The sequence below is a fragment of the Salmo salar genome, chromosome ssa19 (genome assembly GCF_905237065.1).
Source record: "Salmo salar chromosome ssa19, Ssal_v3.1, whole genome shotgun sequence".
Lineage (NCBI taxonomy): Eukaryota > Metazoa > Chordata > Actinopteri > Salmoniformes > Salmonidae > Salmo > Salmo salar.
The window spans coordinates 54001136-54017188 of record NC_059460.1 but is presented as its reverse complement, the minus strand read 5'-3'; the positions used below and the strand labels follow the sequence as shown (position 1 = coordinate 54017188).

The 16053-nt window shown below is 41.5% G+C and overlaps 1 protein-coding gene across 5 annotated transcripts in view; it reads left to right on the top strand.

The window, feature by feature from the left end:
- Nucleotides 1-1860: 1860 nt before the first annotated feature.
- LOC106579329 (thyroid hormone receptor alpha) overlaps nt 1861-16053 on the top strand; it is a 154155-nt gene continuing 139962 nt past the window's right edge. For 4 of the 5 annotated variants that reach the window (XM_014159155.2, XM_014159153.2, XM_014159154.2 and 1 more), the window contains exon 1: nt 1863-2439. The gene's annotated coding sequence lies outside the window, so the exon portion shown is untranslated. Of the gene's footprint in view, nt 2440-16053 lie in introns of all 5 variants that reach the window. The other variant, XM_014159158.2, reaches the window with a different exon arrangement.

Sequence of the window (16053 nt, the reverse complement as noted above, 5' to 3'; positions counted from 1 at the left end):
CGTTTTAGAGAATTTGACAATACGTCCAACCGGCCTCACAACCGCAGACCACGTGTATGGCGTTGTACGGGTGTCAACGTTGTGAACAGAGTGCCCCATGGTGGCAGGGGGATTATGCTATGGGCAGGCATAAGCTATAGACATACTTAATATAGTAACACATAAAGGTTATGGATGACATTGCACAGTGGCTGATGTCAAAATATAAATAACTCAGAATGAAAGGATCTCCAATTGAATATCAAGGGGGATGGAACAACAGTTGGGTGCTCTAGTCATTGATTGGACTAACTGCTTTGTTTACATGTCTTTTGAACACATGATGGGAGCGAAAATAATTACTATCAGCCCTTTCAGTACTCTAGTCCTCCACTCTGCCCCTTCAATCACCTACACACACACACACGCACACGCACACGCACACGCACACGCACACACACACACAAATTCGATCAGACTGTCAGTGGATGAGCCTGTGGTGGACTAGCTGATTTGTTCCAGGGAAAAACACTGTTGCTCAGTCTGATCAAATGGAAATGTGTAGGGTGCTGCCATCAAAGACAGCAACTCCCCATATTAAACCTCACAGATCCCATCTGCTGTACATCAGTCAGGCACACACCATGTTGACAAGGGTTTAGCAAAGAAGGATCAATCTTTATTCCCTCACACAGGTGATTTCAATCGATAGTTGATTCCATCCAATGTACATGTCACACGTGCTAGCATTAAATGTTCTGAAAACATATCCTAATACACTTTATAGTGTGCTTTTCTCTAGACATTTTTGTCTGGAAGATTAGATGATGTGACTGATGTTTGACTGATCCGAGCCAGTAAGCATACATTTTGCTCAGCCATGTCCATGCAGCTCTTAGATGAGATGGAAATGGGTGAAATAGATGGAATTTTTCTGAATCATCGTTGATGCCTTGGAAGCATATATCATCATGCCTCATGATTTCTCAAACCCTGTGCCATTTCATGTGTGAGTTCTCTCTAAGAGCAGAAATAGCATCATTCTTATATATGAGCTCTTACCACCTAGGAAAGGATCCATATGCTATTGATGGAAATATCTGTCAGTCATGATAGAAATCTTAGTGCTGTTTAATGGGGAAAAGAGGGGAATTATTTAGACCAAATGGAAGCAAAAGTGGTCATGTTTTAGCATGACACCCTAATATAAAGCAATGGACAGTTTTGGAATCATCATCATTGGGGTCATGGTAAAATACATATTTTGGAAGTTATTAAATCAAATCCTTATATAAGCCAGTCCAGTTTGTTGTCTCTAGGCAGCATGTGGAGTTCTTCCTACTGATACAATATGACAGAAAATGCAATCCACTCCCATATTGCTCTTGGACACGACCTAAACTTCTGCTTTGCAGACAGGCTTTCTCACATTATTAATAACAATTTCCCATCTGCTATCTGGAGAGCATTTTAACATTGCCCAAGTGTTGAGCCCTGTCTCCAAGTCCTCCCTCAGCGTTCAGTCCAAAATATGTTGTAGACTATAGAATACCTTCAAGGTGTATCATTATAAGCAGACAATAAGCATGGCATGTGATAATAATTATTTTATTTTATTAATAGCCTCATATTTTCATCTCATAGGCGTAATTGATTTGAGGGCATTTAATAGTTTGACGGAAAATGGTTTTGTTTTATTGAGAAAAGCGCATGGTCCTCACCTAACCTCACCTCCCACCGGTAAGGCAAGTCAGGTACTAGAGGTCTTTCATTCTTCTCTGTGAAGGGAGGAGCTGGACCGCGTCCTCTGGCGAACCTCGCCTATATGAGGACGAGAATAACGCACCACGCCAGACTCGTATCAGCGTGAATGCTCAACATCTCCACACCAGGCTATATTCATTCTCATGGTCTCACATTCAAAGCGAATATTGCTACTTTTAAAGTATATATTTTTTTTAATCAGAGGTAGATGTGTTTGTACTTTACAGTGTTAGTCCTGTAGAGAGTGGTAGTCCTGTAGAGAGCGGTAGATAGCTAGTTTTATTAAATTGTTTTATGCGGGCCCAGAGCATAGCATTGGCCCAGAGCAGTGTGCGCCCCATACTGTACATATGCGGAGGGAGGAGCAATAGTATATCTCTTGATTCCATTTCCCTGTCGTGGCAGCCTACCGAAACGTTACTGGAGCACATTTTTACACACACCTCATGGGAAATCCCAAATAACGAGCACCTTGTGACTTTGTTTAAGTGCAAATTAGGAACCGCACGAGACGTTTTGACGGCAAGCGGCGCTTTGCAGAGGATTTTTTTTTTATATATAGAAAAGCCCGGTACTGTGCAGTTGCATACCCTACCACTCCACTTGCGCTTTATACGGGGAGGCTTTGACTTTTTCATCCTCGTTTCAGTCTCAAAACAACCGTATTCCCGTCCAAAACAGTAGAAGAACCTGACGGTGAGTCTCATTGGCACATATTTACTTTCAAACGTGTTCTACCCACCTTGCATGTCGCGTTTGTGCGTATTTTTGTGTCCAAGCTAGCCCCAGTAGCTGCATGGTTTGACAGATCAGCAGCATTATGTAGGCTACAGTATAGCTTCACCTTGGCCTCCTACAGTTTGCTTGCTAAAATATAATTCGCCGCAATTACTGTTGTACAGCTGTTTTAGTATTTTATTGTTTGGTGTAGTTGTCGATGCAGATAGTCAGTGTGCAATGTGTTCACGTAATCAACTGAGGGGCCTAACTTGTATTTATTAATTTATGATACTACACGCACGCACGCACACACACACATACACACACGCATCTGTCTATTTTTGTGCAGGTTATGTTGTGTGGCCTTGTGTGTAGGAGGTTCAAATATTATTTTAGCAAGTAAGTGTCATATTGTTCAAATCTGGTGCAGGTATGTTTGTAGCACAGTTGCAGCAAATATTTTGGATAACTGCCAACTTCTAAGGGTTACAGTACAAATTACACATCACATTGACTATGATACCGCAGAATGAAACTGATCATTCTAGGCCTATAGCTCCATGAATATTGATGTCTGACTGTCATAGGGCATGATAATACCAACGATATGGGCCTGGAAAATATCATGGAGCACATGACAGTTATGCACAGCCATATCATTTAGTCTTGTTTGGGAAATTCCCAAGTTACTGTGTAATATCAATAGCTTGGTACAACGTTACTTACTATTCTATTATAATAAATGTGTCTGTTTTCTTAGCGCTGTCATACAGTAATGTCCATGTAAATGTTGCCTGGCTATCCATACTCCATGCTCTGGCCAAACACAACACCACGCCCATGGACATTAAAGTTTCTTCTCCGCAATCAGTCGATAGTGTACAACTGCAGCCCGCAATTCGGGGCGTTCTTGCATGTGGTCATTCCTGGATCTGCAGGAACGCCCCCCCTCGAGCAAATCCATTGTAGACCGTCTGATTGGTCCCAGAAATTGATGGGTTGGGCCAGACCTAGAACCCACATGGGTAAAGCTGTGGTTTGAAAATGTGTCATTGGCTTTGATACTCTGATTGGTTAGAAATTATCCAATCACCGATGGCTTTGTTTTTGCACACATGGGGACCGTTTTTAGTAGCCATGAAAAATGTGGCCTTTTATAAACGCATTTCATGCAATTATACATCATTGTACATGACTAGATACTTTTTTACTACCACACAAATGATCGAAATGACAGGCTACTTTGACACTGACCAACTGAGAATCTGGGATCAATTAAAAACAAGCTTGTCTTGAATCCATCAATAGCCTAGGCCTAGGTGTGTGGAGACACACATGTTGTACAATATGACAAGGAAATTATAGTCCTAAAAAAGCTTTTCGGTTTCACTGACTTACCGAATAATGCACAGCTCACTATGCGCTCGTGCCTATAGCCTACTTCTCTCTTGTTTTACTTAAAACAATGTTTGCTCAATAGGCCTATTTGGAAGTTGATTAAATATTAAGGTAGCTTAAAGCAGACAGATTAGAGTCTTCTCTCTTCAGCAGGAGCCATTTTGCTTTCTAACCACATCTAGGCAATAACAAATAAAAAGCTATTGATCCTCTGTGGCTAAATGATAGGCCTACTCAGGTACAGTAAGCTATTCTGATTATTTCATTTCTTTCTGAACAGACAGCAGTAATTCTATAACTTTGTCAAATGTATTTCCATTTATCAGGGGTTCTGCAGCACCTCCAGCAACTTTCCTGCAGCTAAGGAAATAATTGATGAAGTGCTGTAAGGCGTAGGCTATCAGCCAACCAGGCCGAATATTGATGGTGATATAAATCAAGTGTTATCAAGTGTTAATCAAATGTTATGCAGCTGTGGCAGTACTGTTGATATTTAAACTAATTAGCTTGCTACACACACTCGACCGGGCGCACACAATCTCCGTACAGGGCAGACCAATGGACGGGGTGGCGAACTTGACGATGTCACAACGACTTGGGGGCAGTGGGTTCAGAACAACGTCATACAAGTGGTAGGGCAAATATCAGGGATACTGATAGCTGTTTTTATTTGTGAGGGAGATATTTCCCAGCTTCATGATAAAACCTAATACAGCGAGCCCTTGACTTTCCTCCAGATTTCCACTTACACATTAATCATTACCTAGTTGTTTAAAACTCTGTCTTCTTTGCCTCTGTTAATTAGCCTTGGCCCTTGGCCAAATCCGACATTACACCATAAACATGTTTCTGAAAGCAAATAAACCCAGTGTGGGCTTCGGAAAGTTTCTGTAATTCAATGTTTTCATTTATGTACAGTAACTCAGCCTCCTACATTTTGGGTTCCATCACTTTCACATGGGATGTTAAAGGGGTGTCCTGACTCTCTGTGGTCACTAAAGATGCCATGGCACTTATCGTAAAAGTAAGGGTGTTAACCCCGGTGTCCTGGCTAAATTCACAATCTGGCCCTCATAGCATCATGGCCACCTAATCATCCCCAGCTTCTAATTGGCTCATTCATCCCCCTCCTCTCCCCTGTAACTATTCCCCAGGTCGTTGCTGTAAATGAGAATCTGTTCTCACTCAATTTACCTGGTAAAATAAGAGTTAAAGATACACACATTTAAACCCCCCCCCCAAAAAATGCACGAATGTGTACAGGTTTACATGGTTTATTATGTGTGTATTAGTGCATATTGTTTGTTTAGTAGGGGAGATATCAGTAAGATTGACTGACCTTGATGTCTTAAAGTAATGATGGACTTTTGTATGTGTGTGTGTGTGTGTGTGTAGATAGATAGATAGATAGAGGCGCCCCCCCAGCCCCCACGACACATACACTATTTCAACGTAGATACTGGAGGCTGAGACAGGAGGGGTTGGGAGACACTGTGGCCCCGTCCGACGACACCCCCGGACAGGGCCAACCAGGCAGGATATAACCCCACCCACTTTGCCAAAGCACAGCCCCCACGGCACGAACCCGACTATTTCATGAAGCTGGTTGAGAGAATGCCAAGAGTGTGCAAAGCTTTTATCAAGTCAATGGGTGGCTACTTTGAAGAATCTGAAATATAAAATGTATTTGATTTTTTTCACACTTTTTTTGGTTACTACATGATTCCGTATGTGTTATTTCATAGTGTTGATGTCTTCACTATTATTCTACAATGTGTAAAATAAAGAAAAACCCTTGAATGAGTAGGTGTGTCCAAACTTTTGACTAGTACTGTATTGACACCCCTGAGTCAATACATGTTAGAATCACTTTTAGCAGTGATTATAGCTGTGAGTCTTTCTGGGTAAGTCTCTAAGAGCTTTCCACACCTGGATTTTACAATATTAGCATATCTTTTTTTTTTATAGCTCTGCCAAGTTGGTTTTTGATCATTGCTAGAAAGCCATTTTCAAGTCTTGCCATAGATGTTCTAGCTGATTTAAGTCATAACTGTAACTGGGCCACTCAGCAACATTCAATGTCATATTTGTAAGCAACTCAAGTGTATATTTGGCCTTGTGTTTTAAGTTATTATCCTGCTGAAAGGTGGATTTGTTTCCCAGTGTCTGTTGGAAAGCATACTGAACCAGGTTTTCCTCTAGGATTTTGCCTGTGCTTTGCTCTATTCTGTTTCTTTTAATCCTAAAAATCTCCTTAGTCCTTGCCGATGACAAGCATAGCCATAACATGATGCAGCCACCACCATTCTTGAAAATATGTAGAGTGGTACTCAGTGATGTGTTGGATTATCCCCAAACATAACGCTTCGTATTCGGAACATAGTTAATTTCTTTGCACATTTTTAGCAGTTTTACTTTAGTGCCTAATTGCAAACAGGATGCATGTTTTGGAATATTTTTATTCCGTACAGGCTTTCTTCTTTTCACTCTGTAATTTAGGTTAGTATTGTGGAGTAACTACAATGTTGTTGATCCATCCTCAGTTTGCTCATATCATCAACTCTGTAACTGTTTTTAAATCCCCATTGGCCTGATGGTGAAATCCCTAAGCGGTTTCCTTCCTCTCCGTCAACGGTATCTTTGTAGTGACTGGATGTATTGATACACTTACATTGATATTTTAGTCATTTAGCAGATGCTCTTCTCCAGAGTGACTTACAGTAGTGAGTGCATACATTTTTTTGTACTGATCCCCCGTGGGAATCAAACCCACAACCCTGGCGTTGCAAGCTCCTTGCTCTACCAACTGAGCCACACCATCCAAAGTGTAATTACTAACTTCACCATGCTCAAAGAGGTAAAAAATCCATTAAATATCCATCTCCCAATATGTGCCCTTTGCAAGTCATTGGAAAACCTCCCTGGTCTTTGTGGTTGAATCTGTGTTTGAAATTCACTGCTTGACTAAGGAACCTTACAGATAATTGTATGTGTGGGGTACAGAGATGAGGTATTCATAAAAAAATGATGTTAAACACTATTATTGCACACAGTGAGTCCATGTAACGTATTATGTGACTTGTTAAGCACATTTGTATTGAGGCTTGCCATAACAAAGGGATTGAATACTTATTGACTCAAGACATTTCAGCTTTTCCTCCTCATTTGCCCCTCGGTCTCTCTCTGTATGGGGCAGTGGTGCTGGAAGCTTAGAAAAAGTGAGACAGAGTTCAGTTATATAAGCAGGCTATGCAGTGCAGCCATGTCCTGATCTGAATCCACTCTATTATGATGTCAGAGAGAGAAGAGAAGAGGAGCCTACAGAGAGACCGTGACATGCTGGGTAGTCAAACACGTCGAGCCCTTTCCTGAACAGTCTAGGCTGAGAGTGAGAGTGGGCAATGGGGCCAGACTGGAATTTATCCGGATTCCATTACTTATACAATATCGACTAAGACTGGACAATGTACTGTCTTTGAGAAATATGTTTTTTTTTTTGGTTACAATGTTCTTCGCTTTGACAGTGAATGGTTTTCATGTCGACTTGACCTGAATACGGTGCAGCAGAGTTAGTCATCCCACACATGTCCCCGGAGTGCTCTCGCGTGATTGTCCCTGCTCATGTTTATGACTAATTAGATTATGTCATCAATTTATGCCATGCGCTCACAGGTTGCTCTCGCGGTCTCTGTTCAGAAAGGCGCAGGCAGTCCAGCACAAAATGCCATCAGCAGATCTGTATGTTTTCGCTCTGCGAATGACAGCATTTGGAGCACATCATCTTTACCTGGATAAACTTCTCTCTAAACCATTTATATCAAAGTCCATTTGAATGATTAAGATGAAGGTAATGTAGAATTGGTCCCATAGATGTGACAGGATAACAATTGAGATTGTTTGACTGGCTAAACAATAGCCAGCATTGTCTATCCTGAGATATGCTCACATACCATTGTGCATCCAATTTGTTGATCCGCCGGGTTGAATTGAATTGGACTGACCTTCTCCCAAAGGCTTTACATGTGCGCTTTTGATAAATGAGTGTTATAACAGTGTGTGACAATGCCAACGTTTACCATTTTTATTTTATTAACATGGTTGATCAAAATGTCATCTTTCTCCCAGAGGTAGAGTTGAAACATGTCCTGGCCCAATGCATTAGAGGTTGTTCTGAGCAGTTACCAACAAGTGACTATCTTTAAGCAATAAGGTACCTCTAGGGGTTTGTGGTATATGGCCAATATACCACGGCTAAGGGTTGTTCTTATGCAACACGCAGTGCGGAGTGCCTGGACACAGCCCTTAGCCATGGTATATTGGCCATATATCACAAACCCCAGAGGTGCCATATTGCTATTATAAACAGGTTACCAATGTAATTAGAGCAGTAAAAATACATGTTTTGTCATACCCGTGGTAATCTGTCTGATATACCACGGATGTCAGTCAATCAGCATTTAGGGCTTGAACCACCCAGGTTATAATCCCTTTATACGCTCTCTCTTCACCATACTTCTGTTTGACACACTCCCATTGATTTCTAGTCAATAGTAACAGGTTTTTATCCTGGCTAGCAACTTTATTTCTGTTCATTTCTGTATTTTTCTCAGTGAGAAATGTAAATCTCAACTCTAGATTATTCACACTTCTGTAGTTATTCCACTCAAGCAAGGACAATGTGTGCAGTGCACCAGAGTACACGAAGGCAATGTATTCAGAAAGTTGTATCCCCCATTATAGTCAAAGAGAGTATGGTGGTGAATATTCGTGGATACAAAATATTTTTCGTACACAATCATGGTACCAATACTTGTTTCTATTTCACCAGATGTATTTCCTTTAACCGATTATTTTAAAATTGCACACAGAAGTTAAGGATAAATTGCAGCCTGCAGTACCCCGGTCGGCCTTCAATTTTAGATACTCAGAGGGGACAGCACTGATCTAGCCTGCAAAGTCACTTCCTAGAATAGCTTAAACTGTGCAAAGTTTCCAAAAACTCCTTCATGAAGCAAGATGGCCTGATCTTCAAATGCCCACTGAGACTTCACATAGGAAACAATGGGCTGACGTCATTGATGGCTTTGTCCATTCATTTTACGGTCTATGGCAGTGGTCACCAACCGGTCGAACGCAGTAGGTGCACTTGATTCAAAAGTTCCCATTTTTGAGCCATTTCATTTGTCTGAAAAGACAAACTCCGCCTACCAGGCGGACCGGGAGATCTGTGGCTAAATAAATTGAGTGTGCCAACTGTGCTGACCAATCGGATAGCTAAAAAAAAAAACTGTGTGCCTACCTACAGCTTCCATGACCCCGGCCACAGTGATTTCATAAAAACAATTACCATAGATAGCGATTTCTTTTAAAACAATTACCATTGATAGACTATCAAAGAATAGCTTACAGCAAAAAGCTGCTGTTTTTATGAGTGAGTTCATGTTTAAGTTTTTACTGAGCACTGCCAACACAATTTTTATTCAACGCTATTACAAAACATAAAACGCGCTTCTCTCTACTTCCGTTCGCGCTGCAACTGCATGAATGAGTAGCTAAGTGTATCGATAGCCCTTCGTTTGTACTATTATTAGCAGCTCGTTGTGTCTATTTTAATATTGAGGAGTACTTCACTTTCTCTGGTCATAGGAACAACATGAATTTGTGCCTGAGGCAGATGTGGTACCGACTCGAATTTCGCCATCAGGTCGACGACAAGACTGTGTCCCCTCTCCTGGTCAGTCTCACCGGAGGAAAGGAAGGAGAGAGCGGACCCTGAGAGGCGGCGGAGAGGCGGAGAGGCGGACCCTCTGCTAATCTCTCCCTCCATCTGCTGAGACTAATACCTTGTTCAAGACACTGGGAACTCAGAAATCTCCGACTTCAGTGTGTTCAAGACAACTGGGAACTCGCAGGTGCTACACAAACTCATATATTTTGTAATCAAAGTTCGAGTTTTTAAATATAATACGGTCTGAGAAGAACAATATTGGCAGGCCAGGCATATAGCCAATATGCTGTGATAATGTATTAGACCTACTGTACAAACCCCATTCCTACAGAACTGTTTTTATTAGGTTCATGTTTAAAAGAAATTCTGAGCAGTAGATCTCGGCTTGCTTTTTGACTGCGAAAGTGATCTTGACTCAGAAAAGGTTGCTGACCACTCATCCTAGGTTTAACCAGTAGATAGGGGTCAAAAGACAGATGAGGTCAGATGAGACTTAAATGGTTTAGGGTTGTCATTGTGACTCGCCATTGGTTGAGGTGAAGAAGGGGCTATTTACTGAGTGCAGGTTGTCATTTCTGTGTGACTAATGGTTTTCCTCAGGCACAATTTCAGTTGAGCTTCTATGTCACCCTAAGCTTAAAGTTGCACTATGCAGAAACCGCTCCCCGTTCCTGTAAACTATAATAGTTCACCTAATTTCAGTTTGTGACAAAATAAGATGGTATAGTGTAGAGAATCATTGTACCAGCTGAACCACTGTGAAATATATTTTCCATAACCACAAATATTGTTGTTTCAGCTGTTTGAAGCTGGTGTACAAAACTGAGCGTAAAAGACTCAAAAACAAAACTTAAGAACGAGAAGCATAGAAATAGCACACACAGAACAGATCTACTGCTTCTTAGACTTGCTTTCAAGTAGAATGACCGATCTATAACTCATTCTATGTGAATTTGGTCAGGTCTACCAAAAAGTGACAAATTGTTCTATGTTGCTGTTCTTCTTGAATGCAATGATAAAGTTTGGTGCCCAAAATCATTCAGCCCACGTACAATGAACTTCATGAACCGTGTAGGTACCTGTTCACCTCTCAGTGTGAACTTGAGTGAAGTGGCGGCTGAGTTCCTTACGTCATACAGTACTAATGAAGCTGAACTTTGACTGGCTGCTTTCAGCCTGTTCAGAGGACAACGCAGCCCCGTAACTGCTGATAAGCTTGCCTGGCGTCTTTGAGATAACGCACACTACCACAGACGACAACACTCGCACACAAACAGACCACTACCAAGAAACCGTCTGCGTCTCGCCTTCAGAGCCAAATGTGTGGCTTTCCAAAGGTTTTTTCGTCTCTGTTCTTTCAGCTCCAGCCAAGCTAAGCCAAGCGTCCTCTCTTCATTTCCTAGCAGGCAGGGTCCCTATAACCTTTCTGTTTCTGCTCCTTTTTATTTGCTTTTTCTTCTCGGCTGGGATTTCCATGCAAATGGCTGCCAGACAGCGCCCTCCTCCACCTCTCTTGCCACTCCTAGTATGATCATGACTGCGAGACTTCCATGAGCCCACTCTCTGCCTCAGGGCCTCTCTCTCAATTCAATTCAAGGGGCTTTATTGGCATATGTTAACATTGCCAAAGCAAGTGAAGTAGATAATATACAAAAGCCTCTCTCTTTCTTTCTTTCTAACGCTCTCTTTCTTTCTAACTCTTTCTTTCTTTCTGTCTCCCTCTCTGTCTCCCTCTCTGACTCTCTCTGATCTCTCTCGCTGCCTCTCTCTCTGCCTCTCTCTTTCTGTCTTAATCTGCAGCCGACCTCAGCTCACAGGGACATAATAAGGTATAAAACGTCCCTTTATTGGATGGGGAGAGTTGAGGCTGTTACACATATCAACAGCAGTCATGTAGCCCTGGCTACGACTGCTTGTTCCCTCCATCTCTACAACCCCTTTCATGAGCTGGAAGATTTGGCGGGCGGCGCGGGAGCATTATTTTTGCCAGGGCGACGGCTTTACGAGTAGGAGTCCATCTGACACTGTCTGGCATGGGCCCATTTTAGAAGCCTCTCTGTTTGTGTTTACGCACTGGGAGAGAAATGAAGTCGTGACGGATTTGCGGAGATGTCACAGGCAAGCAGAGTAGCAACCCTGACTGGCGTAGCATGATTCAGTATAAATATACACAGGTCTTCTCTGGACTACAACTACTGTAGTTTAATCTGCCCAGAATATCAATATCATAATTTAAGTCACAAGTAGTAGTCTAATCTTGACTCTTTTTTTCAACATAGTCCCTAAGGTATAATTGTTTCCTTGTAGTTATGAATGCTTCAAACAGCAAGGCTCAGATCAACATGGCAGTGTCAACATAAAAGCTATTGTTTTATAAAGGGTTTTCTGTATAAATAAACTTTTATATACCCCTATATCACACACTCACAAACTGCAAACCTTGTGTACAATTAATTAGTTAGAGAAGTCTCATGTCACTTTCATTTTCATCCCCTGTAGCTTTATAATCGCGGCAAAGTTGGTTCCTGTTTCAGTCACGTCTTTGGCCATGTGAACGTGGGTCAAACAAAAACACCCTAATGATTGGTTGACAAGTAGTGACTCCCACAATGCAGGCGAGGGCTGCAAGTTGCAGTTGGTGAGAAGCAACTGCAGTGAATTGAAGGCGACTTTATCAAAAACTGCATAAACTGTGATCACTAGATTTTTGTCAAATTCCTGCAGTCGACATTTTTTATAACCATAATGCAACACACTTGAAAAGGCGGTGACACCGACTTGACAAAAGTTATCCACTCGAACGCGCCCAATAACGCCTCCACATAAAGACCCTATTAGTATTCTAAATGTATAGATATAATGTAATAGTGGGCACTTTGAATACAGTGTTTGACCTGAATTAAAAATCTTTTTAATTTGGTGTCATGTCAAACCACACTGTGGGAACTATTAAATTCTAACTGTAGGATTAGAATACTCATTATATTTCCATGATTCTGACTGTTCATCCAAGTGTTTCGATGTAAATCACAAGTCAAATCATAATTGCAATATTTTGTTAAAAATAAGGCCTAGATGTTTTGCCCATATCATGCAACCCTACGTGGCAGTGTGGAAATGATTCCAAATGAGATACGTTTTTGGTTGACGTTTGATGGAACAGTATAAAACAATCAGAATGGAGAACGACCCATTGAAATCACTTAGAATGCATGTGGTTTCACCCTAGGGCCACTCACTACTCATAAAGCAAATGTAGAAATTAAGAACCTGTCAAACACAGTCATACCGTCAAAAATCTGACATTTTGGCCATGTCGTCCAGACTTAATTAAAGGGGATGATTAGAATGTTGGCAGCGGACCAAGTTCTATTCAGCTATTGTACCTTGCCATCTGTAAATAGGCCATCGTTTTATTGCTTAAATGAAAAGTGGACTGCTAAATTTGTTTATTAACATCCAATTATTATTATATATATCTTATTATCTTACCCATTATTTTTACTTTGTCAAGAAACACTTAGTCAGTTAGCGTGCTGAGTCAGCATACTGCCTCAGAAGAATCATCAAACTGCAACAGAATGGGAAGGAAATTACAAACGAGCACAAAAGTTTACATGAGATTGCCACGATCTTAGCTCTGCCCTCCTGAAGCCTCCAAAGAACTGCCAATCAGGGTGGGGAGAATAAATGGGTGTCTATGGTGAAGAAACACTGCCATGTTATTGCCCTGTTTTTGTAATCTTTCACGCTTCAGGAAATTTCGATGGACTTATTCCAGGAGCTGAGGGTATGGCAGGTTCCAAGCAGCAGTCCGTCCACCTCTTCATTGAGCCTTTCAAATTTAAGGCCACTTCTTACACTAGGGTCCTATTTAATTTTAATGCTAACTGGCTAACATATACAAGGCCAAATAAGAGCTCCTTGTTGCACAGTCGGCCCTTAAAATAGAAACGTGGCTTTTCGTTAAAGCCCCGGCTCTTCACCCAAGACAGGCTGTGGAATTACAAGTATGGGGAAGTGAATGGACTTTGGGATAATGCGTGTGTGTGTGTGTGTGTGTGTGTGTGTGTGTGTGTGTGTGTGTGGGAAGTGAATTTACTTTGGGATAATGTGTGTGAGAGAGAGTAGGCCTTATTAAGCTTTTACTGTGCTGGGTTATGACATCCTGCCTTCTTTTGACTGTCACTACAAGGCTTACATATTAATTTACTGCAAGCTGCTTCAGTTGGAGAGCGCCCAAGTTTTTGATCACACTTCTGGCTCTCTCCCTTAATACATAGTCCCACATCAGTTTTCCTGGGGCGATGAACAGAGAGATGTGTGTAAAATACTCCTTTGGCTACAGAGAGAGACAGAGAGAATAACTACAGTTTATTTTTTGTGTCTTGCACTGAAGTGTTGATGTTGTCCCTCCATCACTTTTTTTGGACAAGACATGACCCTTTGCCCAGTGAGCCGCAATCCCAGTCCCAAGGTTCAATGTTTGTCTGACGAGAGACGTCTGAAAGATGAACGTTCCTGAATCATATTGTTCAGCTCCGCATGATTACACTCTGACTGAGTTACTGTACGTTCGACAGTAAGCCAAGCCTGGGGCAGTTACTGGTTTTGTTTTTATTACTGTGGTGAAATAATCTCATAAACCACAGTAATTAATTGAACACCCACAGTAATTTATCACTATCACTGATATTATTATCATACGAATTGTGATACTAATTAAGGCATCACATGAACATGATACAGTATTGGTTCAAATTCTGCGTCAAAATCCCTCCAGTATGGAGATTATTTCCAATGATCTATTGTAGTCCGTATGCAGTGAATGGGCAACCAATGTACTCTGTGAACTGTGTTGATTGATAGATAGGTGAGGGATGAATAGCTGGGGATAGGGCTGGGCAGGAGTTCTCTTCCGTAAGATTAGCAACCACGCTGGCAACCCAACCGACGAAGGGGGCCCTGGAAATAGGAAACTCCACTACACAAAACACTCCTCTGTTTGTTGACACTGCCGTGCCCGCTGCTGCTGATTCTACCTCCATTTGTCATCTTGTCATCTTGTCCCGATTATTATCTCAGCTCTCAACTTAACCCCCGTCACTCCCTCCCTCTCCCGTCCTGCACACCTGTTATTTCATGCATCGGGTGACTTGGCCATGAGAAGGCGTCTTGATATTCTTTTTTTGTGTGTGTGTGTGTGTGTGTGTGTGTGTGTGAGGAGGCAGTGGTTGGGTGCATGTCACAATGAAGTCATAGCTCAAGGGGACTTGACGAGCGTAACATTGCACTGTATTTGGTTTGTGGTGTGTGTGTGTGTGTGTTTGTATGCCCGTACGTGCGTTTTGTGTGTATGTCTGTGTGAATTCCCATTGTGTCCTCATGGGTGTGGATGCATTTAAACAATTAGCACTTTTCCCGTCCAGAATAGAGATTGTTGTTAGCCAGTATACTATTACGAACAAGTAGAAACGTCCGTGTCTTTGACTGTGACACACCATGACTGTCAAGGGTTGGAACCGGTGCAGGGTACAGAACCAAAAAACGGAAAATAGTACAATTATTGTCGGAACAGAACCCGAACCGAAAACGAAAGCAATCTATACTGTTCCAGAACATAACCGTTATTTTAAAAGCATGGGAACCGGTTAATAACATTATTTTATGTTCTGGGCATTTTTTTCCAGTCCCACAAAAATTGCAGGAAAGTGCCTATGAAAAGCCCTCACTCTGTCACTCAGAATCTTATTCCAGCCTCTGCCTGCCAGCTGGAAATCTTTGCCTAGGTTACTATAGCCTACATAGGTTACTATAGCCTACTGACGATATTACAAGTGTAATTCAGAAATTAGGAAGAGATGTTTAATTAGAGAAGAATGGATTGACTTTTTCACTGCTAGTTGTTTCACATTGGATTTATTAACTACAAAAAAGTAAGACGTTATTAATTCTAGTTCATTCTATTCACACACAAGTTTGTTAGTTGGCTAGCTAGCTAACGCTTGCTCTGGTCCAACGTTAAACCAAAGACATTCAAAGTTCCTCAATAGAAGCTGCTCCTCCATAGGTGTAATTATGTGGGCCTAATTCAGATAATGCACGTCATAACAAGATGCCCAGCTTTCAAGGCATCCTCTCTCGCTCTCTCCTCCCCCTTAAAATAGCATTTGCTCTAAACAACTTTCCTGTACAGATTAAATCACGTACCCGATCCGCAGCAAGCTGCTCTATCAGCACTGATTGCTGAAGTAATTTACTGTCAAGCTAAATGTACATTTTTTGGGGGGATATTTCAGAGGTTTAAAGATGCACTATGCAGAAATTGCCCTGCCATTTCCTGGTTGCTAAAATTGTAATAGTTCCTAATTTCAGTTTATTTGACCAAACAAGTAAGTACAGTGTAGAGAATCATTGTATCATCTAAACTGCTATGAAATATATTTTCCATAACCAAAACTATT